The sequence below is a fragment of the Armigeres subalbatus genome, chromosome 3 (genome assembly GCF_024139115.2).
Source record: "Armigeres subalbatus isolate Guangzhou_Male chromosome 3, GZ_Asu_2, whole genome shotgun sequence".
Lineage (NCBI taxonomy): Eukaryota > Metazoa > Arthropoda > Insecta > Diptera > Culicidae > Armigeres > Armigeres subalbatus.
The window spans coordinates 215,681,514-215,705,718 of record NC_085141.1 but is presented as its reverse complement, the minus strand read 5'-3'; the positions used below and the strand labels follow the sequence as shown (position 1 = coordinate 215,705,718).

The window sequence follows — 24,205 nt, the reverse complement described above, 5'->3', positions numbered from 1 at the left end:
ATTCCGGAAACCTGGTTCCCAGGGGTATCCCTGGGGTGGTGGACACTTTTCAATTGAACACAACCCAGTCTTGAGACATATCAAACTTCATGGTTTTGGAAGGGAATCCTAATAAATGAGTTTTTGGGAGGTTTTGGACATATTGGCCACATCCGGAAGTGTTCCCGGGATCCTGATTCCCTCAAGGAAGTGGACAAATTTCGATTAGCACCGAAACCCATCTTGCGACATATCAAACTCCATGATTTTGAAAGACAAGCTCAATAGATGAGTTTTTGAGAGGTTTTGGACACAGTGGCCACGTTCGGAAGTGTTCCCGGGAGCCTGGTTCCCTCAGGGAAGCGGACAAATTTCGATTAGCACCGAAACCCATCTTGCGACATATCAAACTCCATGATTTTGAAAGACAAGCTCAATAGATGAGTTTTTGAGAGGTTTTGGACACAGTGGCCACGTTCGGAAGTGTTCCCGGGAGCCTGGTTCTCTCAGGGAAGCGGACAAATTTCGATTAGCACCGAAACCCATCTTGCGACATATCAAACTCCATGATTTTGAAAGACAAGCTCAATAGATGAGTTTTTGAGAGGTTTTGGACACAGTGGCCACGTTCGGAAGTGTTCCCGGGAGCCTGGTTCCCTCAGGGAAGTGGACAAATTTCGATTAGCACCGAAACCCATCTTGCGACATATCAAACTCCATGATTTTGAAAGACACGCACAACACATGATTTTTTGAGAGGTTTTGGACACATTGGCCTCGTCCGTAAGTGTTCCCGAGAGCCTGGTTCCCTCAAGGAAGCGGACAAATTTCGATTAGCACCGAAACCCATCTTGCGACATATCAAACTCCATGATTTTGAAAGACAAGCTCAATAGATGAGTTTTTGAGAGGTTTTGGACACATTGGCCACGTTCGGAAGTGTTCCCGGGAACTTAGTTCCCTCAAGAAAGTGGACAAATCTCGATTAGCACCGAAACCCATCTTGCGACATATCAAACTCCATGATTTTGAAATACAAGCTCAATAGATAAGTTTTTGAGAGGTTTTGAGCACATTGGCCAAGTCCGGAAGTGTTCTTGGGCGCCTGATTTCTTCAGGGGACCGGACAAAGTTCGATTAGCACCGAAATCTTGCGGCATGTCAAACTCCATGATTTTAAAAGACAAGCAAAATATATGAATTTTTGAGAGGTTTTGGACATATTGGCCTCGTCCGTAAGTGTTCCCGAGAGCCTGGTTCCCTCAGGGAAGCTAACAAATTTCGATAAGCACCGAAACCCATCTTGCGATACATCAAACTCCATGGTTTTGAAAGACAAGCTCAATAGATGGGTTTTTGAGAGATTTTGGACACATTGGCCACGTCCGGAAATGTTCCCGGGAACCTGATTCCCTCAGAGAAGTGAACAAATTTTGATTAGCACCGAACCCAATCTTGCGACATATCAAACTCCATGATTTTGAAAGAAACGCACAACACATGATTTTTTGAGAGGTTTTGGACACATTGGCCTCGTCCGTAAGTGTTCCCGGGAGCCTGGTTCCCGCAGTGAAGCGGCAAATTTCAATTAGCACCGAAACCCATCTTGCGACATATAAAACTCCATGATTCTTAAAGACAAATTCATGATTTTTTTTTGAGATTTTGGACACATTGGCCACGACCGGAAGTTTTCTTGGGAACCTGGTTCCCTCAAGGAAGTAAACAAGGAAGTAAACCGCTTCGCTGAGAGAACCAGGCTCCCGGGAACACTCCCGGACGTGGCCAGTGTGTCCAAAATCTCTCAAAAATTCCTGTATTTTGCTTGTCTTTTAAAATCATGGAGTTGGACATGCCCCAAAATAGGTTTCGGTGCTAATCGAAATTTGTCCGGTCCCCTGAGGGAATCAGGCTCCCGGGAACAGTTCCGGATGAGGTAAATGTGTTCAAAACCTCTCAAAAACTCATCTATTAAGCTAGTCTTTCAAAATCATGGAGTTTAATATGTCGCAAAATGGGTTTCGGTGCTAATCAAAATTTGTCCGCTTCCCTGAGGGAACCAGGCTCCCGGGAACACTTTCGGACGTGATCAACGTGTCCAAAATCTCTCAAAAAATCATGTATTGTGCTTGTTTTTCAAAATCATGGAGTTTGATGTATCGCAAGATGGGTTTTGGTGCTAGGCAAGATTTGTCCACTTTCTTGGGGAACCAAATTCCCGGGAACACTTCCGGATGTGGCCAATGTGTCCAAAACCTCTCAAGAACTCATCTATTGAGCTTGTCTTTCAAAATCATGGAGTTTGATATGTCGCAAGATGGGTTTCGGTGCTAATCGAAATTTGTCCGCTTCCCTGAGGGAAGCAGACTCGCGGGAACACTTACGGACGAGGCCAATGTGTCCAAAACCTCTCAAAAAATCATGTGTTGTGCGTGTCTTTCAAAATCATGGAGTTTGATATGTCGCAAGATGGGTTTCGGTGCTAATCGAAATTTGTCCGCTTCCCTGAGGGAACCAGGATGCTGGGAGCACTTCCGGATGAGGCCAATGTGTCCGAAACCTCTCAAAAACTCATCTATTGAGCTTGTCTTCCAAAATCATGGAGTTTGATATGTCGCAAGATGGGTTTCGGTGCTAATCGAAATTTGTCCGCTTCCCTGAGGGAATCAGGATGCTGGGAGCACTTCCGGATGAGGCCAATGTGTCCAAAACCTCTCAAAAACTAATCTATTGAGCTTGTCTTTCAAAATCATGGAGTTTGATATGTCGCAAGATGGGTTTCGGTGCTAATCGAAATTTGTCCGCTTCCCTGAGGGAAGCAGACTCGCGGGAACACTTACGGACGAGGCCAATGTGTCCAAAACCTCTCAAAAAATCATGTGTTGTGCGTGTCTTTCAAAATCATGGAGTTTGATATGTCGCAAGATGGGTTTCGGTGCTAATCGAAATTTGTCCACTTCCTTGAGGGAACCAGGATCCCGGGAACACTTCCGGATGTGGCCAATGTGTCCAAAACCTCCCAAAAACTCATCTATTAGGATTCTCTTCCAAAACCATGAAGTTTGATATGTCGCAAGATGGGTTTCGGTGCTAATCGAAATTTGTCCGCTTCCCTGAGGGAACCAGGCTCGCGGGAACACTTACGGACGAGGCCAATGTGTCCAAAACCTCTCAAAAAATCATGTGTTGTGCGTGTCTTTCAAAATCATGGAGTTTGATATCTCGCCAGATGGGTTTCGGTACCAATCGAAATTTGTCGACTTCCTTGAGGGAACTAAGTTCCCGGGAACACTTCCGGGTGTGGCCAATGTGACCAAAACCTCTCAAAAACTCATCTATTGAACTTGTCTTTCAAAATCATGAAGTTTGATATGTCGCAAGATGGGTTTTGGTGTGAGCCGAGATTTGTCCACTTTCTCGAATTGATCCAGGTTCCCGGGAACAGTTCCGGATGTGGCCAATGTGTCCAAAGCCTCACAAAAACTCATCTATTAGGATTCTCTTCCAAAACCATGAAGTTTGATATGTCGCAAGATGGGTTTCGGTGCTAATCGAAATTTATCCGCTTCCCTGAGGAAACCAGGCTCGCGGGAACACTTACGGACGGGGCCAATGTGTCCAAAACCTCTCAAAAAATCATGTGTTGTGCGTGTCTTCCAAAATCATGGAGTTTGATATGTTGCAAGATGGGTTTCGGTGCTAATCGAAGTTTGTCCACTTCCTTGAGGGAACCAGGATCCCGGGAGCACTTCCGGATGAGGCCAATGTGTCCAAAACCTCTCAAAAACTCATCTATTGAGCTTGTCTTTCAAAATCATGGAGTTTGATATGTCGCAAGATGGGTTTCGGTGCTAATCGAAATTTGTCCACTTCCTTGAGGGAACCAGGATCCCGGGAACACTTCCGGATGTGGCCAATGTGTCCAAAACCTCCCAAAAACTCATCTATTAGGATTCTCTTCCAAAACCATGAAGTTTGATATGTCGCAAGATGGGTTTCGGTGCTAATCGAAATTTGTCCGCTTCCCTGAGGGAACCAGGCTCGCGGGAACACTTACGGACGAGGCCAATGTGTCCAAAACCTCTCAAAAAATCATGTGTTGTGCGTGTCTTTCAAAATCATGGAGTTTGATATGTTGCAAGATGGGTTTCGGTGCTAATCGAAATTTGTCCACTTCCTTGAGGGAACCAAGATCCCGGGAACACTTCCGGATGTGGCCAATGTGTCCAAAACCTCCCAAAAACTCATCTATTGAACTTGTCTTTCAAAATCATGGAGTTTGATATGTCGCAAGATGGGTTTCGGTGCTAATCGAAATTTGTCCGCTTCCCTGAAGGAACCAGGCTCGCGGGAACACTTACGGACGGGGCCAATGTGTCCAAAACCTCTCAAAAAATCATGTGTTGTGCGTGTCTTTCAAAATCATGGAGTTTGATATGTTGCAAGATGGGTTTCGGTGCTAATCGAAATTTGTCCACTTCCTTGAGGGAACCAGGATCCCGGGAGCACTTCCGGATGAGGCCAATGTGTCCAAAACCTCTCAAAAACTCATCTATTGAGCTTGTCTTTCAAAATCATGGAGTTTGATATGTCGCAAGATGGGTTTCGGTGCTAATCGAAATTTGTCCGCTTCCCTGAGGGAACCAGGCTCGCGGGAACACTTACGGACGGGGCCAATGTGTCCAAAACCTCTCAAAAAATCATGTGTTGTGCGTGTCTTTCAAAATCATGGAGTTTGATATGTTGCAAGATGGGTTTCGGTGCTAATCGAAATTTGTCCACTTCCTTGAGGGAACCAGGATCCCGGGAGCACTTCCGGATGAGGCCAATGTGTCCAAAACCTCTCAAAAACTCATCTATTGAGCTTGTCTTTCAAAATCATGGAGTTTGATATGTCGCAAGATGGGTTTCGGTGCTAATCGAAATTTGTCCGCTTCCCTGAGGGAACCAGGCTCTCGGGAACACTTACGGATGTTGCCAATGTGTCCAAAACCTCTCAAAAAATCATGTGTTGTGCGTGTCTTTCAAAATCATGGAGTTTGATATGTCGCAAGATGGGTTTCGGTGCTAATCGAAATTTGTCCACTTCCTTGAGGGAACCAGGATCCCGGGAACACTTCCGGATGTGGCCAATGTGTCTAAAACCTCCCAAAAACTAATTTATTAGGATTCTCTTCCAAAACCATGAAGTTTGATATGTCGCAAGACTGGGTTGTGTTCACTTGAAAAGTGTCCACCACCCCAGGGATACCCCTGGGAACCAGGTTTCCGGAACATCCGGAACCATGTCCTGGTGATTCAAATGTATCAAAACTAACTTCTGATGCTGGTCAATGATGATTGACCACGTTTGCATCAGCATTCTGGTCACTTTCGTTCATTTATCAATGGTTTTAAAAAAATGACCCGTTTTTGACTGCATCTGACCCAGGACCCCCCCTTAATAAATCCGGCCGGATTGGCACCATGGTCAAATCAAGTCATGTACCAAAAAATAGACATGATGACGCTTCTTCCCTGAAAATTTCATGGCAATCGGACGAAAAATGAGCCTACACGGGTTATTTCAATTTTGATTTCTAGGTCAGACCGAAACGGGTTAAAATTTAATCTAAGAAACCCGTTTCAATTTCATCCCGGAATGAATATTCTTTGTCATTGCTGCCGATTTTAACGAGTGAATAGAGTGTTCAATTTCCGGTAAGTAATTGTTTATTGCTAATGCTTATTTTTGCATACAGTTCAAGCAGGTTGAAATAAAGTCGTTTGGGATAAAAGCCATTTGGATTTTAGAGTCTGTTTTATGGCTAATTAATTTCAAAGGCATATGATCCACAGTGTTTTGTTGTTTTAGTATTAGCAATACGCAAACTTTGTGGATTGGTATAAACGTAATTTCCTGATCATCAGTGTGTAGAAGTGCACCATGACCATCATATCATTTGTTCCCATCGTCTGGAACTATCACATGAAGAACGAATCATTAGAAGGGAAGGGTCTAGGACGGATCGTATCTTCCCTTGCCTTAAGCCGAGTAAATGTCTGCCTTGAAAAAAGGGATGATATCTACAGTTATTGACAAACTAATAAATGATCGAACGCAAATTACTAAATGATCGATAATATCCTTGGCTTAGGCTTTCAAAAAGGTGCTTATATCTCCTGCAGATTTTTTCATTAAATTGTATTGCCCCACCAAAAACTGCATACAGCCCTGATTTTTTCCCGAAACTATGCTTATCCACTGATTCATTCTTCATCTACGCTGCAGCTTCTTCGTGACACATTAAGGATAAGCCTGCCACTTAACCATAGAGTTCAGTCTCGCCGCCATCCTCACATTTCTGAAACCTCTCCGTTGGTGGCACTCGATGTCCTCTGCTAGGGTTATGCAGATTGGAACCATCTCGATGATAACGCAAACTGCCTCCTACGAAATAGTTCTGTACACACTCGCTACTCGGATAGCAATTCGACAAAACACGCTGTTCAACTTCCTACAGTTTCGTGTCATCTTGAGCGCAGCTCTCCAGGCTCGAACTCCGTACCTTTTTATCGAGGATGATACTGCCGGAAGAAGCGCACTGATCATTTAAGCCGCCTTTACGCACGAATAGTTGACATGGGTGCTGAAATTCAACCTGTTATCGATCTTCACTCCTAGATGTCTCAGAATCCTCACCGATGATGTCGCGCCCTTCGGCGGTAATCTGCATCCGCTGAATAACTTTACCCAGCTGCAGCTTGACTCCATTCATACAGGTTTCAACTGCGTCGGTTGTCTCCGCCACCAGCATTTCTACCTCTTCCAGTGACTCATCGATTATCGTAATATGAAGACATCATCCGCGAATCCGCAGATCTTCACGCCTTTAGGCAACTTCTGCGTTAGTACCCCGTTATATTTCACCGCATTATGGAGCCTTGTGGAACGCACACCTTAATACTGATCTACTCCCGCTTCGAATTGGTTTCGTAAACTAGAATCCGGTGTTTGAAGTTCGCAGCGGATGTTAGCAGCGGTTCTCGACCTTTTTCTTGAGAGGTACCCCTTCGCACTTTTGCATCCTTTGAGGTACCCCCTATTTTTTTCTTGTTGTAAATGAAAATAAGTGTACCTCATAAGATATATGAAAAATGAAACTGAAAATTAACGGGATTTATGACTTTCCATAAAATTGGCTGAAATTTTCAATATATTGAACTCTTGGAGAGCAGCTTTCGAGTCTCTTGAAAGGCGGCTTTCGAGACACTTAAAACGATGCTTCTAAGTATCTTGGAAGGACGCCCCTAAGCCTCTTGAACGTTGGCTTCCAAGCCTTTAGAAAGATAAATTCCGAGTCCCTTGAAGAAAGGCTTTCGAGCCTCTTGAAAGGAGGCTTCCGGGCCTCATAAAAGGAGGCTTCAGACCCTTTTGAAAGGAGGCTTCCTGGCCCCTTGGAAGGAGGATTCCGGACCTCATGAAAGGTGTCATGAAAGGAGGCTTCCGGGCCTTTTGTTGAAAAAAGAAATTCGGGCCTCTTGAAAGGAGGCTTTCGGGCCTCTTGAAAGAAGATTTCCGGGCCTTATGAAAGGAGGCTTCCGGGTCTCTTGAAAGGAGGCTTCCGGGCCTCTTGAAAGGAGGTTTCCGGGCCTCTTGAAAGGAGGCTTCCGGGCTCTTGAAAGGAGGCTTCCGAGCTCTTGAAAGCAGGCTTTCGGGCCTTTTGAAAGGAGGCTTTTGAGCCTCTTAAAAGAAGGCTTTCGGGCATCATGAAAGGAGGCTTCCGGGTCTCTTGAAAAGAGTTTCCCAAACCTCTTGAAAGGTAGCTTCCGGGCCTCTTGAAAGGAGGCTTCCGGGCCTCATTCAAGGAGGCTTCCGAACCACTTGAAGAGAGGTTTCCGAGCCTCTTGAAAGGAGGCTTCCAAACCACTTGAAAAGAGGTTTCCGAGCCTCTTGAAAGTAGGCTTCCCAGCCTCTTGAAAGAAGGTTTCCGAACCTCTTAAAAAGAGGCTTCTGGGCTTCTTAAAAGGGGGCTTCTGGGCATCTTAATAGGAGGCCTCTGCACCTCTTGAAAGTAGGTTTCCGAACCTATTGAAAGAAGTCCTCCAATGATCTTGAATAGTATCCTCCGAGCTATTTAGAAGGAGGCTTTCGAATAAACTGAGTTTTTCGAAAAAAGCCTTTAAAATTGAGGCTTTCGAACGTGTAGACTCTAAATTTTAGTTCAGGATCATATTCTTAACATATCATTCAACATTTTGTTTCGAACAGATAGATTGCATAGAAGATTTTTGAAATTTGTTCATTAGTCGTTCTGTCCTTTTGATCTTTTCTTCCACAGCACTTCATTCACTGTGCTGGTTGTGGAGGGAAGTATTCTATAGTATTTGAGTTACTGATCGCCATGCATATTATGTATAAGACAAAATTTTGAAATAAAATAAAATTATACATATATCAAAACTTTATCAATAAGTTTTGCATAAAATCTGCCATTACACATTTTTATCCGAGGTACCCCCTGGGCCCGGCGAAGGTACCCCCAGGAGTAGATGTCCCCTAGGTTGAGAACCGCCCCAGTCAACACAAAATCGTATATGATGCAACATAAGATGCTTAAGTGGAGGCGATATACGTACATATAGTATGGGGAAGTACCTATATTGCCTCCAATTTAACATCTTATACGGCATCATATACAATCTTGTGTTGACTGGGGCTGCTCTACACAAATAGTCGGGGATCCACATTATGTGCAGCGCTGCGGAGATGGCCATCAATTTTCTCTTTTAGAAAACTGAGCAGCTTTTTCAATAAGCCGGTCTCGCCCTCCATGAACTGCATCAGCCAACTTGCACTGAGGAAGCCTCCGCACCAGCCAACTCAGTCGCGCTATCCACAGACATCTTTGTTCATCGTCATCGTCCCAGTCCTGAAGTTGGTAATGGTATAGGGGGCTTCCGATCTCCAACGTCAGGCAAGTACATTTGTGATATTGACCATCCGGTACTTGAAATTACTCCACGTTCCAGTTTTGGACGCCCTGCTGAATCGCCGACCATTGCGTGTACATCTAATCCAAGACCACTCGTGCCAGATATGCAGGAAGTTAATCAGTCTCTCAACCCGAGTAGATGAAAATAGCTCAATAATATCAAATGTTGATAAAAAAGCAAAATGAGATATGGACATGATTGATATAAGAGATAAAAGATCAGACGACAATATCATTATTTTGCACTAAAGTAAGGAAGATCAAGTTATGCTATTTGTAAGAAGTGATCAATATCATGTGCCATTAGTTTGTTCTTATCTATAGCATATCTTGATATTTAAATGATATTTCAGTGCAAATTTTTGATATTTTTGCCTCTTATATCAATCAAGTCCATATCATGTTTTGTTATTCTGTTTATGGTTTCTGCCCGGGAACCCACTCTTATTTCCGGTTGACAACCGTTATGAAGCTCTCCAGTCTGCAACTTCTACCGACTCACTCGAAAGCTCATCTAATATTCTTCGAATCTACTACCAGAATGTGCGTGGACTAAGAACAAAAATTGATACCTTCTTTTTGTCTGTATCGGAGGCGATTTGATCGTCCTGACAGAAACCTGGCTTGACGATCGTATTTACTCTACACAACTTTTCGGTTCACTCAACACCGTCTACAGGACCGACCGATCTAACCTGAACATTAACAAGTCACGTGGTGGAGGAGTATTGATTGCTGTCTCCAATAAAATGGCCAGCTACATCGACCCGACGCATATCTCCTAAACGCTCGAGCAGCTGTGGGTTGTTGTTGAAATTCCTCAAAAAACACTAAGTGTCGGTGAAGTTTACCTGCCTCCCGACCGAAAGAACCATTGCACGATTATCAACTCGCACATCGAATCGGTGAGATCCATCTCACCTCGAATAGGTTTCCAGTCTCCTGCTCTTCTGTTCGGTGACTATAATCAAGCAGGTCTTCATTGGTGCTTTCCCAACAGTGGTACACCTTTTATCGACCCAATGCTATCGCACATGCCCGCAGGCTGCTGTGCACTTCTTGACGGATTCAACTTGCACGGGTTCTTCCAAATCAATACCAACTTGAATCGCAACGATCGCTTACTGGATCTCGTCTTAGTGAACGACTACGCTTTGCCGAGCTCAACTGTTTCCTTGCCGCTTGAGTCGTTGGTTGATCTTGACGCTGACCACCCCGCCCTAACTTTGTCATTAAATTTGCCTTCGCCTATGGTGTTTGAACAGTCTCCCGAAAACTATTCATTGGATTTTCGGCGGACCAACTACAATGCACTGAGCATCGCGCTTTCTGAAATCGATTGGCAAGTTATTGAAACATCCAGTCATATCAACGACGCTGTGGATTACTTCTGTAACAAGGTAGAAGAGGCAATTTTCCATGTTGCACCAGCTCGCAGACCTCCACAAAAACCGCCATGGTCTAACTCCCGTTTACGGACACTAAAGCGAGAACGATCAGCTGCTCTCCGAAAATACAGTAATTCACGATCAACTTATTACAAACGACTATTCAATGTTGCTAGCCAGCGCTACCGTAACTATAACCATTGCCTGTACAATCGGTACGTGAAGCGAACGGAAGCTAGTCTTCGTGCTAATCCCAAGAGATTCTGGTCATTCGTGAACGAGAAGAGGAAAGAATCAGGACTGCCATGCTCAATGTTTCTAGGAGACACGACGGCCAACAATGAACGCGAGAAATGCAATCTATTTGCACGTCATTTCCAACGCGTTTTCAACGAATTTTCCGCATCTGAAGCGCAAGTGGACGATGCAATCGTTGATATGCCAGGCGATGCCTTCAACTTCGAACTTCCCCGCATTACAGCCGACATGGTGATAGCAGCAACGCAGAAATTGAAGCTATCGTTCGCTCCAGGTCCCGACGGAATACCCGCATCCGTGCTAAAGCTATGCAAAGACGTTTTGAGGCACCCATTAGCAATGCTATTTAACCTGTCAGCTCAGCGTAGTGAGTTCCCGACACACTGGAAATTTTCCTTCATGTTTCCGATTCACAAAAAAGGAGACAAACGCGATATTGCAAACTATCGGGGCATTACTTCCTTGTGCTCTTGCTCCAAGTTATTTGAAATAATAGTGGATGATTGCCTATTTAGGTGTTGCAAAAACTACATCGACAAAGATCAGCACGGATTCTACCCGAAGCGTTCTGTATCCACGAATTTGATACAGTTTACTTCCTCCTGCTTACGGAGCATGGACTTAGGTTGGCAGGTTGATGCTGCATACATGGATTTGAAGGCAGCGTTCGACACAGTTGACCACGGAATTCTGCTTGCCAAACTGGAGAGACTCGGAGCATCCTCAAGGAGCGTAGACTGGTTTAGATCCTACTTGCGAAACCGTTCAGTCAGCGTAAAAATAGGTTGTTCGGAATCCCAACTGTTTGCCAATAATTCTGGAGTCCCGCAAGGCAGCAATCTTGGGCCTCTTCTATTTTCTATTTTCATAAATGACGCCTCCCTGTTGCTACCTCCTGGATGCCGCTACTTATTCGCAGACGACACAAAAATAGTCAAAATAGTAAAATGTTACTCCGACTGCTATTATTTACAAAACATGGTAAACATCTTTGCTGAGTGGTGCTCAAAAAAATTTGCTGAGACTTAGTATCGAAAAATGCAACATTATCTCGTTTCATCGGAAAAATCAGCCATTCACATTCGACTACGTCCTCAACGGACAGACTCTTCTTCGGGTTCAGCAAGTTAAGGACCTTAGTGTTATTCTGGACAGCGCCCTCACATTCCGTGTCCACTATAACGATATCGTGACCAGAGCTAATCGTCAACTTGGCTTTATGTTCAAAATCGCTGATGAGTTCAGGGATCCGATGTGCCTCAGGTCTTTCTATTGCTCCATTGTGAGAGCTTTATTGAAATCGAATGCTGTTGTGTGGTGTCCATTTCAAGTCAATTGGATTGCTCGAATAGAAGCCGTTCAAAAAAAAATGTATGCACTACGCTTTATTGGTTGGCGTGACCAATGGAATTTGCCACCGTACGAGGAGCGCTGTCGTCTTTTGAGAATCGAACCACTTGACGTGAGAAGAAGATTCGCTCAAGCAACGTTTGCAGGAAAATTGCTCACAGGTGACATCGATTGTCCAGCATTGCTGGCCCAAATTCAAATATACGCACCAGAAAGACCGCTTCGTCATCGTAACTTTCTTTTTCTGGAATCGAGGAACAGCAATTATGCTTTGAGCGAGCCCGTCCGTGCAATCTGCCATCAATTAAATCATTTTTTTCATACTTTGACTACAATGTTTCGGCTGACGTGTTTCGACAACGACTACTAGAAGTTTTCCGTACCGCCGGACGTTACCAAATAGATTTAGAATAGAATAAGTCATATTCATTGAGACAATCATTGTCAGTTCATTCCACGTCGAGCATCCGTGCGAGACGGTTGTAAGTCCGCGTACGGTCTGCTTCTCATTCGGTTTTTTTCCTGAAGTACAGGTAGTGGTTTTTTTTTCCGAAAGTGTTTTGAAGCATAGTGCTTGAGTGGAAGTGGTGCTTAGCTGTAGCAGTTAAGTAGCCATTTCGTTGGTTTTGCAACTACGCAAAACTTTGCAGTTTATTCGGCGTCCATCGCAGGCGCAGGCATCATCGTCCCACGCCGACAGTCATCATCCATCGTGCGTCTCCACCAACACAGACGCTGCCGTCCTGCCACCATCCGATCCATCCACCCAGTTACAGTGTTGGGTGCGGCGAGAACACCAACAATAGCGTGGTTCGCTTCGACCGCACCACCGGCGAGTGTCCATCGAGCTAGTGTGTGCTGCCAGAACTGTTAGCCGGCAACACAGCAGTGTGAACGCAAGTATTTAATTGAGCTCCCTCTCATTGTTCCCCTCTCTTCTCCATCTTATTGGAATAGTTTTTTTTTCTTTCTTTTTTACTCGTCTTCCCCTCTGTCCCAAATCATTATTTTGTTTGTGTGTGTGTTTTTTCTGCCCTTGTGATAATTGTTTAGTTTTAAAAGAGATTGTGCCTCGCTGCAGCGGCGCATTTCGTGTCCGCAATGCGCGAAGGCGAAGTTGGCGGGGGTACTTCGTATTCCATGTCAGATGTTTCGTTGCATTCGGGTGTTCCAAACCAAAACGAAATGGACACCAGCAACGCTAAAATTTCCTCTACGAGCCCCCGTCCCAAGGTCTACCCTCACGACTCTAGTGGGCCGTATGTTGTTTTCTTTCGACCCAAAGGCAAACGTTTGAATATGAGCCAGATTAGCAAAGATCTGGAAAAGCGATTTTCGTCTGTCACGACCATTGACATGGTTGGGTCCAGTAAACTCCGTGTCACGGTCAGTGATCGCAAACAGGCCAACGAGATTGTCACCTGTGAGCCTTTTACTCTCGAATATAGGGTGTATTTACCGTCAGCAGTGTGTGAGATCGCGGGGGTGGTGACGGAGGGAAGTATGACATGCGACGATTTGAAACAAGGTTTCGGTCGTTTCAAGAACGTTTCTTTGCCTCCTGTTGCGATACTGGATTGCAAACAAATGTATTCGGTGTCGCAGGAGGGAGAGAAGCGGAGTTATTCCCCGTCTGACTCTTTCTGCGTCACTTTTTCCGGGTCCGCACTGCCTGACTACGTAGTGATTGGCAAACTTCGTCTACCTGTTCGGCTGTATGTACCGAAGGTGATGAATTGTGTTAATTGCAAGCAGCTGGGCCACACCGCTCAGTACTGCTGCAATAAACCTCGCTGTGCATCATGCGGAGAGAAGCATGTGGAGGGCGCGTGCAAGACGGCACCGAAATGTGTCTATTGTAATGAAAGCCCTCCACATGCTCTTGAAGCTTGCCCAACGTACATACAGCAGGGAATACACCAAAAGCGGTCTCTTCAGCAGCGTTCTCGGCGAAGTTACGCCGAAATGTTGAGGAAGGCCGCTCCTCCACTCGTTTCTGACACCATCTACACATCTCTTCCTTTGGACGATCAAGGTAGCTCTGACTCCGAGGTTGGAAATGGGGTTCCCTTTGATTGAAAACAACGAGGAAGAGAATAAAACAGAGCCAGCGACCCTCAAAAAAGCATTGAAAACAGCCTCAAAGTGAGCCTCAATCCAACATGGTCAAATTCAAAGCGGGTGGAAATACTCAAAAACGTTCAACCTTTGTGGTTTCACATCAGGATGATCGAGAGTTTCCACCGCTTCCGGGAACATCTAAAATCCCAGATGCCCCATTTTTTTGTGATTTTTCAGCCAGAAAGAGAGCATACAGAGCGAGCAGAAGAACTCCCGAGCGCTCCAATGTTTACACTTTCTGGCATCGTGGAGCTCATCCTCAACTTCTTTGATACTTCCGACCCCGTTAAGAACATGGTCAAAACTGTTCTTCCTATTCTGACTCCTCTCATGAAGCAGCTGGCTTCAAAAATGCCCCTCCTCGAGTCATTTGTATCCTTCGATGGCTAACTTAGTCAATAAGGGTAACATTATTTCGATTCTACAGTGGAACTGTCGAAGTATTCTTCCAGAATTAGATATTTTTAAATTTTTAGTTAACAAATTACAATGCGATGCTTTTGCTTTATGTGAAACATGGCTAACACCAGATGTGAACCTTCATTTTCCTGATTTCAACATAATCCGCCGCGATCGGGCAAATCGATATGGAGGGTGCTTTTAGGGATCAAAAACAGCACTCCTTCTATAGAGTCGATCTTGCGCCGATGTCTGGCACCGAAGCTGTCGCATGTCAGGTGACTATTCGAGGAAAAGACCTCAGTATCGCCTCGATATATCTTCCTCCAAACACCGCGATATCTCGAAGAGATCTCTCGCACATCTGCTCGGTTATGCCCGAGCCACGGTTGCTCCTGGGAGATTTTAACTCCCACGGAACAGGCTGGGGGGAACTGTACGACGACAACCGTTCATCAATGATATACGACCTCTGCGACGACTTCAATATGTCAATTTTGAATACAGGAGAAGTTACACGAGTGGCTCCTCCAGCAAGAGATAGCCGTCTAGATCTTTCCATTTGTTCGAGCTCATTATCGTTGGACTGTACTTGGAAGGTGGTCCAAGATCCCCATGGTAGTGATCATTTGCCGATCGAAGTTTCGATTTCCAATAGACATAAGCAATCTGCTTCCATCGATCTTTCATATGACCTCACGAAGCACATCGATTGGGGCAAATATGCGGACGCCATCAGCGATGGCATACAGTCGATAGAAGCACTTCCCCCGCGGGAAGAGTACAAGTTTCTATCGCAGTTGATTCTTGAAAGCGCTCTTCAGGCACAGCGTTGGCCGGTGCCAGGAGCTTCGGTTCGTAGGAAACCCTACAGTCCGTGGTGGGACATCGAGTGTACGCAACTTTATCGCGAGAAATCCGCCGCGTTGAAAGAATTTCGGAAACACGGGGCGATCGTTCTTCACAAACGATACACCGCGCTCGAAATCCAGTTCAAGAAACTGGTCAAAGTGAAGAAGCGCGGATATTGGCGCACTTTTGTTGAAGGTTTATCGCGCGAAACTTCAATGAAAACTCTGTGGACCGTCGGGAGAAGAATGCGCAACGCGTCGTCCGTAAACGAAGATCGTGAAAGCTCGTCGCGGTGGATACTTGACTTCGCAAAGAAAGTTTGTCCGGATTCGGTACCGGTGAGGCAAGAGCTACGTGATGCTTTTGCAGACAGGGATGATATGGATCGTCCCTTTTCGATGAATTCTCACTTGCTCTCCTTTCATGTAACAATTCCGCTCCAGGGATGGATAGAATCAGGTTCAATTTGCTCAAAAACCTCCCAGACGTCGCGAAGAGGCGCTTATTGAACTTGTTCAATCAGTTACTGGAGTGCAACATTGTTCCGGATGATTGGAGGGAAGTAAGGGTGATAGCCATCCAGAAGCCCGGAAAACCCGCGTCGGATTGTAACTCGTATCGCCCCATCGCGATGCTGTCATGTCTTCGGAAGCTGTTGGAGAAGATGATTCTCTTCCGGCTAGACAAATGGGTTGAATCGAATAGTTTGTTGTCAGATACACAATTTGGTTTCCGCAGGGGCAAGGGAACGAACGACTGTTTTGCGTTGCTCTCTTCAGAAATTCAGCTTACTTTCGCTAAAAAAGAGCAAATGGGCTCAGTGTTTTTGGACATTAAGGGGGCTTTTGATTCAGTTTGCGTCGATGTCTTATCTGACAAACTCCACGAGTGTGGACTTTCACCAATTTTGAACAACTATTTGTACAATTTGTTGTCAGAGAAGCGTATGAATTTTTCTCATGGTGACTCAGCAACTTCACGATTTAGCTACATGGGTCTCCCCCAGGGATAATGTTTGATCCCCCTTCTTTACAATTTTGACGTCAGAGACATTGATGAATGTCTCATGCCAAATTGCTCGTTGAGACAGCTTGCAGATGATTGTGTTGTATCCGTTTCGGGGCCAACATCGGTTGATCTGCAAGGACCGTTGCAAGATACTCTGGATAATTTGTCCACTTGGGCTACGAAGCTGGGTATCGAATTCTCTCCGGAGAAAACTGAGATGGTTGTCTTTTCAAAAAACATAAGCCGGCAAAGTTCCCGCTCCAACTGTTGGGTAAGACAATCACTCATAGCATATCTTCTAAATACCTTGGGGTCTGGTTCGACTCGAAATGTACCTTCGGGAAGCACATTGTGTATCTGACACAAAAATGCCAGAAACGGATCAACTTCATGCGATCAATAACCGGAACATGGTGGGGAGCGCATCCCGAAGATCTTATGACGTTGTATAGAACAACCATTTTGTCGGTCCTCGAATACGGTAGTTTCTGCTTCCAGTCCGCGGCTAAAACACACATGCTGAAGCTTCAAAGGATTCAGTACCGCTGTCTCCGTATCGCGTTAGGATGTATGAATTCGACACATACAATGAGCTTGGAAGTACTTGCGGGAGTACTGCCACTAACAGATCGTTTCGCGGAATTATCGCTCCGGTTCCTCATCCGCTGTGAGGTTCTCAATCCATTGGTCATTGATAACTTCGAAGCTGCTCGAACAAAACCCTCAATCTCGATTCATGAGTATTTACCACTGGTACATAACGCTGGAGGTAAGCCCTTCTTCGGTAGATACCAATCGTGCTAACTTCTTAGACTCTTACAGTTCCTCTGTTACTTTTGATCTGTCCATGAAGCAGGAGGTTCATGGAATACCAGACTTTCTGTGTGCGGAGGTCATACCTCCATTATTTGCAAGCAAATACGGGCACGCCAGTGAGGAGAGAAGCTTATTTACAGACGGGTCAAAAATTGATAACTCTACTGGTTTCGGTGTTTTCAACGTTTTTCATAGCGCCTACTTTAAGCTCAAAGAGCCTTGTTCCGTGTATACTGCTGAGCTAGCAGCTATACACTATTCACTCGAGCAAATCGCATCCCTACCTCCTGACCACTTTTTCATCTTCACCGACAGTCTAAGTTCCTTGGAGGCTGTTCGGTCAATGAAAGCGGTTCCCGAATAGCACACCTGTCACACATCAGTCACTGCGACTCATATGTGACCAAATTCAGTCACATTGGAGTTGCTGCAACAAAATCGATCTGAACTGTGCTACTAGGGTTAAGCACTCAGCGTATCTTCTAAATGGGATACGGAAAGCTTTGAGTGCCTTATCACAACGGTCTTACACAATCACCATGGCTTGGGTCCCTTCTCATTGCTCGATCCCGGGAAATGAGAAAGCGGACTCTTTGGCTAAGGTGGGCGCTATGGAAGGTGATATTTACGATCGGAAAATCACCTTCGATGAATTTTTCACATTAGTTCGTCAGGAAACCTTGAACTGGTGGCAACAGAAATGGACAAATGGGGAGTTGGGTAGATGGCTGTATTCAATTCGCCCGCAGGTGTCGAAGCGTCCATGGTTCAAAAAATTGAATATGGGACGAGACTTCATTCGAACCATGTGTCGTCTATTGTCCAATCACTACACTCTAAATGCACATCTTTTCAGAGTGGGGCTCTCGGAAGGAAATCTCTGTGTTTGCGGCGAGGATTATCAGGACATCGATCATGTCGTGTGGGCGTGCGAGGAGCATCGTGGCCCCAGATCTGCGCTAACTGAACATCTCCGGGTCCGAGGAAAACAACCAAAGCCTATTAGGGAAGTGTTGTCGGGCCTTGATCTCGAGTACATGTCCCTGGTCCACCAATTTTTGAAAGTTGCTGATGTGAAACTGTAATCATTGCCTGCCCATTCCCTTGTCTGTCGTACCCCATATCGAATGTCTTCCTCTTGTTGTACATTTCCATGTCTGTTGTTAATCCCTTCCGTATGTCTTCCTCTCGTCGTTGTCTCCCAAAAAAGTTTGTTTGTCCCGTTACAGATGTAAAAATGCGAGGAATGTCAACTTTGTGAACATCAGCATCCTAATTACTTAAGCACCCTAAAATCCTTTCCTTTCCTACTGTATTATTGTATTCCCTAACCTCGACTAAACCGCGAGTCTTTCGGTTCCCCAAAACTAACACTATGTATAAGAATCAAGAAATGTATTGTTAAACTTGATTTCGGCTCCGTAACGCTTCACGGCAAATGAGCCTTCCAAATAAACGAAAGATAAAAAAAAAATCATTGTCAGTTGGATAATCAACAAACAAATAACAAATAACAAATGCTACTACGAGACGAGCCAGCCTTGGGCTGAAAGTCTCGCTAATAAAGACAAATAAAAGTATAATCCTTTCCAGCAGCTTCCCCAGAGTATCTAGCAGACATATGGGCCTATCCGATGCTGGATTCCCCGGCGGTTTCCCTGGTTTCGGTAGCAACATCAGTTTCTGGATCTTTTAGTTTTCCGGAAAGTAGCGATCTGCTAGGCATTTCTACAGCACCAACCTGTACAAATCTGGAAACGCCAGTATCGCAGTTTCCAGAACTATGTTTGAAATTCCATCCGGACCCGGAACTTTCTTCATCTTCAAACCTTTCGTAATTGATGATAGTTCGTCATTGGAAACTTGCATACGTACAGCGATTACTCGGTCTCGTTACTCGTTTACCATAGGAGCTAATTACGTAAGCATTTTTTGGGGTTTACAAGCCCTCCTCTACCCATGTAAGATTTTTTGCATACAAATATTTTTTTAATTACATATCTTGGCTGTGCATACCCGATCAAGAATGCATAACTAAATTATAACAAGGGAGTTATTTATTTCCGAAAAATAATGTAACAAAATGTGTTATAAAATTGGCTGGTTAGTTGTTAAAATAACAAAAATTATATCAAAATTCCCTCTAGCCGTAACATAATTATATCAGAGGTTGTTACCTTCATTTCAACATTATAACAACCGTTGATATGATTATGAGGTACAAAAATCTACTTTCAAGGTAATTGCCTACATCACGTATAAAAATGTGGTACGCTACAACGCCGGATTTCCATCCATAATGTAGGCAATTAACTTTGTACTAGCTATTAACATCGAACATTGAGTCAAGTTATACTGGAGGTGATTACCTCCGCTTTTTTCCAATACCAAAAAATGTAGGCAATTATTTTGTGTAAAGATACATAACTAATGTTGTTATAATTTTGATATTAAATAAAACTGGCCGAAGACACATTTTTATCGAATTATCTAATTATAACACACGTTGTTTTAAATAACAACCATTGATAGAATTGAGTTACAATTTTGTTATGTATTCCTGATCGGGTATGCACAGCATATGCTTCGAAATGGTCAAATTGATATGAAATTTGCGAAAAAGAATCCACGTGTCTTGGAGGGACTCGAACCCTCAACCTCCTACTCAACCTAGCGTTCGAGTCCCTCCAAGATACGTGATAATACGAGATAATTTCATATCAATTTGTTCATTTCGAAGCATATGTACAGCCAAGATATTTAACCAAAAAAAATGGCTTTCGTACGGCCGAGTTGCCGAATAATATGCAATTAATTGTTTTTTTTTTTAATTATATGGAGCGTAAAAAATGGAACCCCCCCGCCTCATAAGTGCTAACGTAATAAGTATACGATCCCATACCTAAGATTCGACTTTATTGATTTCCAGCGTAACAAAATATTGTGGTGAAATCAAAACAAGTTTTGTTGCTAAATTTTATTTTCTAAATATCTTGGATTGAATGGGTTGTAGACTGATGACATGTTCAGCAAAAATGCGCCTTTTGGCTAACATTTTTTTTGCTGAAGGTACCTTGACAATGAGAGTTGTTTCAAGATATTAAATAAAAACTGTTATCAAATACACTGGATTTTATTTTTACGCAATTTACATTTTCTCAATTTTGCACTCATCCTAAATGTTTAACGTATATTAATTATCATGTGATTTTTCTTTGATTTATTCTGGATTTTTTGAAACATGTTGCGAACAGTTTGGTGGCAAATTGAAGTCACACGATCAAAAATACGAGCGAAAAAAAAAATCGTGTAAAAATAAAATCCTGTGTATGGTCAAAATTTAGGTATGGTAAAATTCAAGTTATATCTGAGCTCTGGTCGAATTTTCAGCAAAATTGGTCCGCGGGCAACAGAGATCAAGATGATCATTTTGTATAAGAATCGGCAAATGGTCACTTTGTTATGCCGGCTAGTGTACATCCAAGGAGCCTAGTGCGTATTTAGTGAAATCGTATTTAGTGAAATCACAATCGCACGCTGATGGTAACTTACTCAAACCCAGGGACGGGAACGGTTGACATTTCTTTTTATCATTCAATCTGCCACGAAGTAAAAGAAAAACAAAAACACAGCAGCCGCAGCAGCAGCCACGACCAGGCAGACGACAGTCAGCACATGATATTATTATTTTCTTTCCCCACAATTAATGTTTCTGTATGCTCATTTCACGACCAATCCATTTTCCAGCGGTCTTCCAGACGCGCCTTGTGATTTTCCAAACCACAATCCATTTTCCAGCGGTCTTCCAGACACGCTTTATAATTTTCCAAATCACAATCAATTTTGCAACTGTCTTGAAACACCCTTTTTATGATTATTCAAACCACAATCCATTTTGCAGTGTTCTTCCAGACGCGTTTTGTAGCAATACAAACCCATTGCCTTGTGTTTTTTTCAATCATCAAATATTTTAACACATTAGCACATTAACAATTGAATTCAACTCACCTTTTGAAATCAGCGTCAGGATCAAACAAATAACCTGGCAGGATCGCCAAAATGTGTGGCTCCAAATGGCAGAAGCTAATTGTTATGACAGTAGCTCTCCGTGGGTGCGTGTGCACGCCACGGAGGTCTGACTAGAAGAGGCCGGGTCATGGCTTGCTGTCCACTGATCGACACGCTGAGATGTTAATGTATAATCGCACGCTGATGGTAACTTACTCAAACCCCACAATACTTTCAGCATTTTCGATAAGTAACATCTCGCTTTCGAAGAATTTAATTTTCCAAACGCAGCTATATGCGTTAATATCTTCATCCTATATTTGAATCGTCCTCTAACTCTGGCTTTATTTCAATTTTGCAGAATTATTTTGTATAGTCTATTGATTTGATCTCCTGAATTGTATGTATAAATTATAAACAAAATATTTGCAATAATTATTTTGACAATAAAGTCTAATTAGAAATTATCGTTTGAAAGATTAGTATTCGATAATTATTGGTGGAAGTTTATTTGTTCAAAAAGAGATGGTCACATTGCACTGCTCTTTACAAGAATCGTGGTGAAAGTTGTGTGAGGGCATTCAGCTTTGAATTGTTATCTCATCTCACGTTGACGGTATCAGAAAGTGCACATGAGGAAACAATAATACTGTCCAATGATCAGCTCCAAGTAGCTCGAAGTTATTGCCATCCTGGTCATGTCCAAAAAAGAACGAGCAAGACGGGATAAACTTCGAGCGACTTCAAGCTGTTCATTGGACAGCACTAATCTACTGCTTAGTAGTTATTTGTCCAGTTCATGAATGTAGTAATTTATAAATTTGCATTAGAAATGAACTATGTTGTATATGTAGAAGTGGCGGTGGCGATGACTGCCCCCCTAGTGGACACACAGATATGGATTAAGAAGGTCTGTGAAGATTGCGATAGCAGCTGGTGCCTGGTGAGCCTCCACTACGCTGTAGCCATGAAAAATTAAAGCTTCCACTGAGGCTTGGACTGATTTGCCTAACCTTAAGAACCATTTACGTCCGATTGCAGATTAGGCATACTCGGATCTCCCATAACTTTGTGGGCTCCCCCTTTCTTCGCCAGGTGCTTCGTCAGCACTGGTGAAAGGGGAGAACTGAAAAATACAAAATTCACACAGATAAAGATTACAAATAGGATTTATGCGCTTTATAGTGACATTTTCGAAATGACTGTTCTGATGTGTGGGCCACAACACCAATTTCATACTTAGGGTTTGACAACGAATGATTCTGAAAAATTCCCAGTGCTTCACGATAACATTCACGAATTGCTCAATTTCCATATATGAATGACTTAAAATCACTATTTGGGACTTAAGTTATCAAATGGTATATTTGTTACTAAGGCTTAAATTTTTGTGTATCATTTATGCTTTAAAACTTTCCCAATATTAAAAAAAGGCTAATGAACATCCATCGTTGTAAACGATATAACATAGCATATTTCAATTTCAAATAAATACTGTCATTCAGATTATCCATTATCTTCCACACCACACAGAGAGAATCGTGTTGAACATTTTGATCCGGTATCCGGTACTACTACGCGTGGGAAGTGGGACATCAATTCTCATTACTTGCATTCTTTTGGTTGCTCGCTGCCGGTTCCATCCAGCGCCTACACTATCCTAGTCCCGGAGCGGCATTTCAGCTGCTCACATAATCCATCGACGTCTTTGTGTCTGGCCTGGATCTTCATCTCGATTATTATCCTCGTACCGCTGTTGTCATTCCGCGAAGTGACGATGGTGATGAGATTTATGCGTGTCTGGCACGTTCGCAGCATTAAGAAAGACAAAATCCATATAATTATGTTTTGCTTTCTTTTTGTTCCATGCATACAACTGATATTGAATAAGATTAGAAGTATTATCAGGTGAATTTGATAAATTACGCGGTAATTTAAAAAATCGTTTCATGTGAATCAAAATCGCATTAAAAAATAATCTCTATCAAAATAAAGCGATATTTCGAAGAATGTCGAAATAAATCTCGGTTAATGCTTTATTCTTTTTACAATTTGTTTGTAAGGAAGATCTTCAAGCCTTCCACGTTTTATATATTTTTTGCACATTATCCCATTTTCGAAGGATTTGCCTTACAGTAAAGTTCTGGTCCGCTGTCGAGAGGCCATCAACGAAGCCCGCTTGAAAACTTCCCACGAGTTAATTCTCTACGGGTGACGGTCGACTAATGATGATCTGGAATATCGCTTTGTAGGCGGCAGATGGTGATCCCTCGGAAGTTCTCACACTCTAAGTAGTCGCCTTTCTTGTAGATGAGGCATGTAATCTCTTAAAATTACTCCTGTGTTAGTAGGGTAAAACGACCTATTATGGAGGGGTTAAGCATCGTGTCAAAACAAAATTTATTTCAAAAATTCTTTAAAAATTACCTGTTGGTCTTTTTCCACATTGCAGTAGTCGAATAGGTTGCTCGTTAATTATAGATTCGTAAATATTACGTCAATTGTGCTAAACTTATGTTGTTTTGTTTTTATCACAATAAAAACAAACTACCGCAATAATAGGACGCAGTTGCCTATCGTTGCGACATTTTTATGGAAATTTCTTATGGAAATCGATACCACAACAATAGGACCTTAGCACTACCGCAATAATAGGCTCAAAGGATTCAAAATTTTAATGAAAAATGTTGATTTTTCATAATTTTGAACGGAATTATGTAAAACAAAAGCTGTTCTCGTCGTTAATTCGTAGAGTTTTAGCGTATCCACAATTGTTTTTAATGCTATTATATCCAGAATGGACTATTTTAACACTACCGCAACATTAGGACATACCACAACGATAGGACGGTTTACCCTAGTTCTGTTTCCCATTTTCTACAAAAAGGTTGAGATAGGCAAAATTTTGTTGATATTCCAATCAGCATAACCTTGCCTAGAAAAATCCGATTTTGATAAAACCAGGACCATCGGACGCGGAAACTTTTCTAATATACTGTCCCTATGCAGAATCTCAGATCGGCCATTGGCCACCGGAGATGTTCCGGATTT

At 43.2% G+C, this 24,205-nt stretch overlaps 1 protein-coding gene across 2 annotated transcripts in view; it reads left to right on the top strand.

Moving 5' to 3' along the window:
- The window catches only part of LOC134225296 (somatomedin-B and thrombospondin type-1 domain-containing protein-like), a 233,189-nt gene that overhangs the window by 50,582 nt on the left and 158,402 nt on the right, over window positions 1–24,205 (top strand). The window lies entirely within an intron of this gene.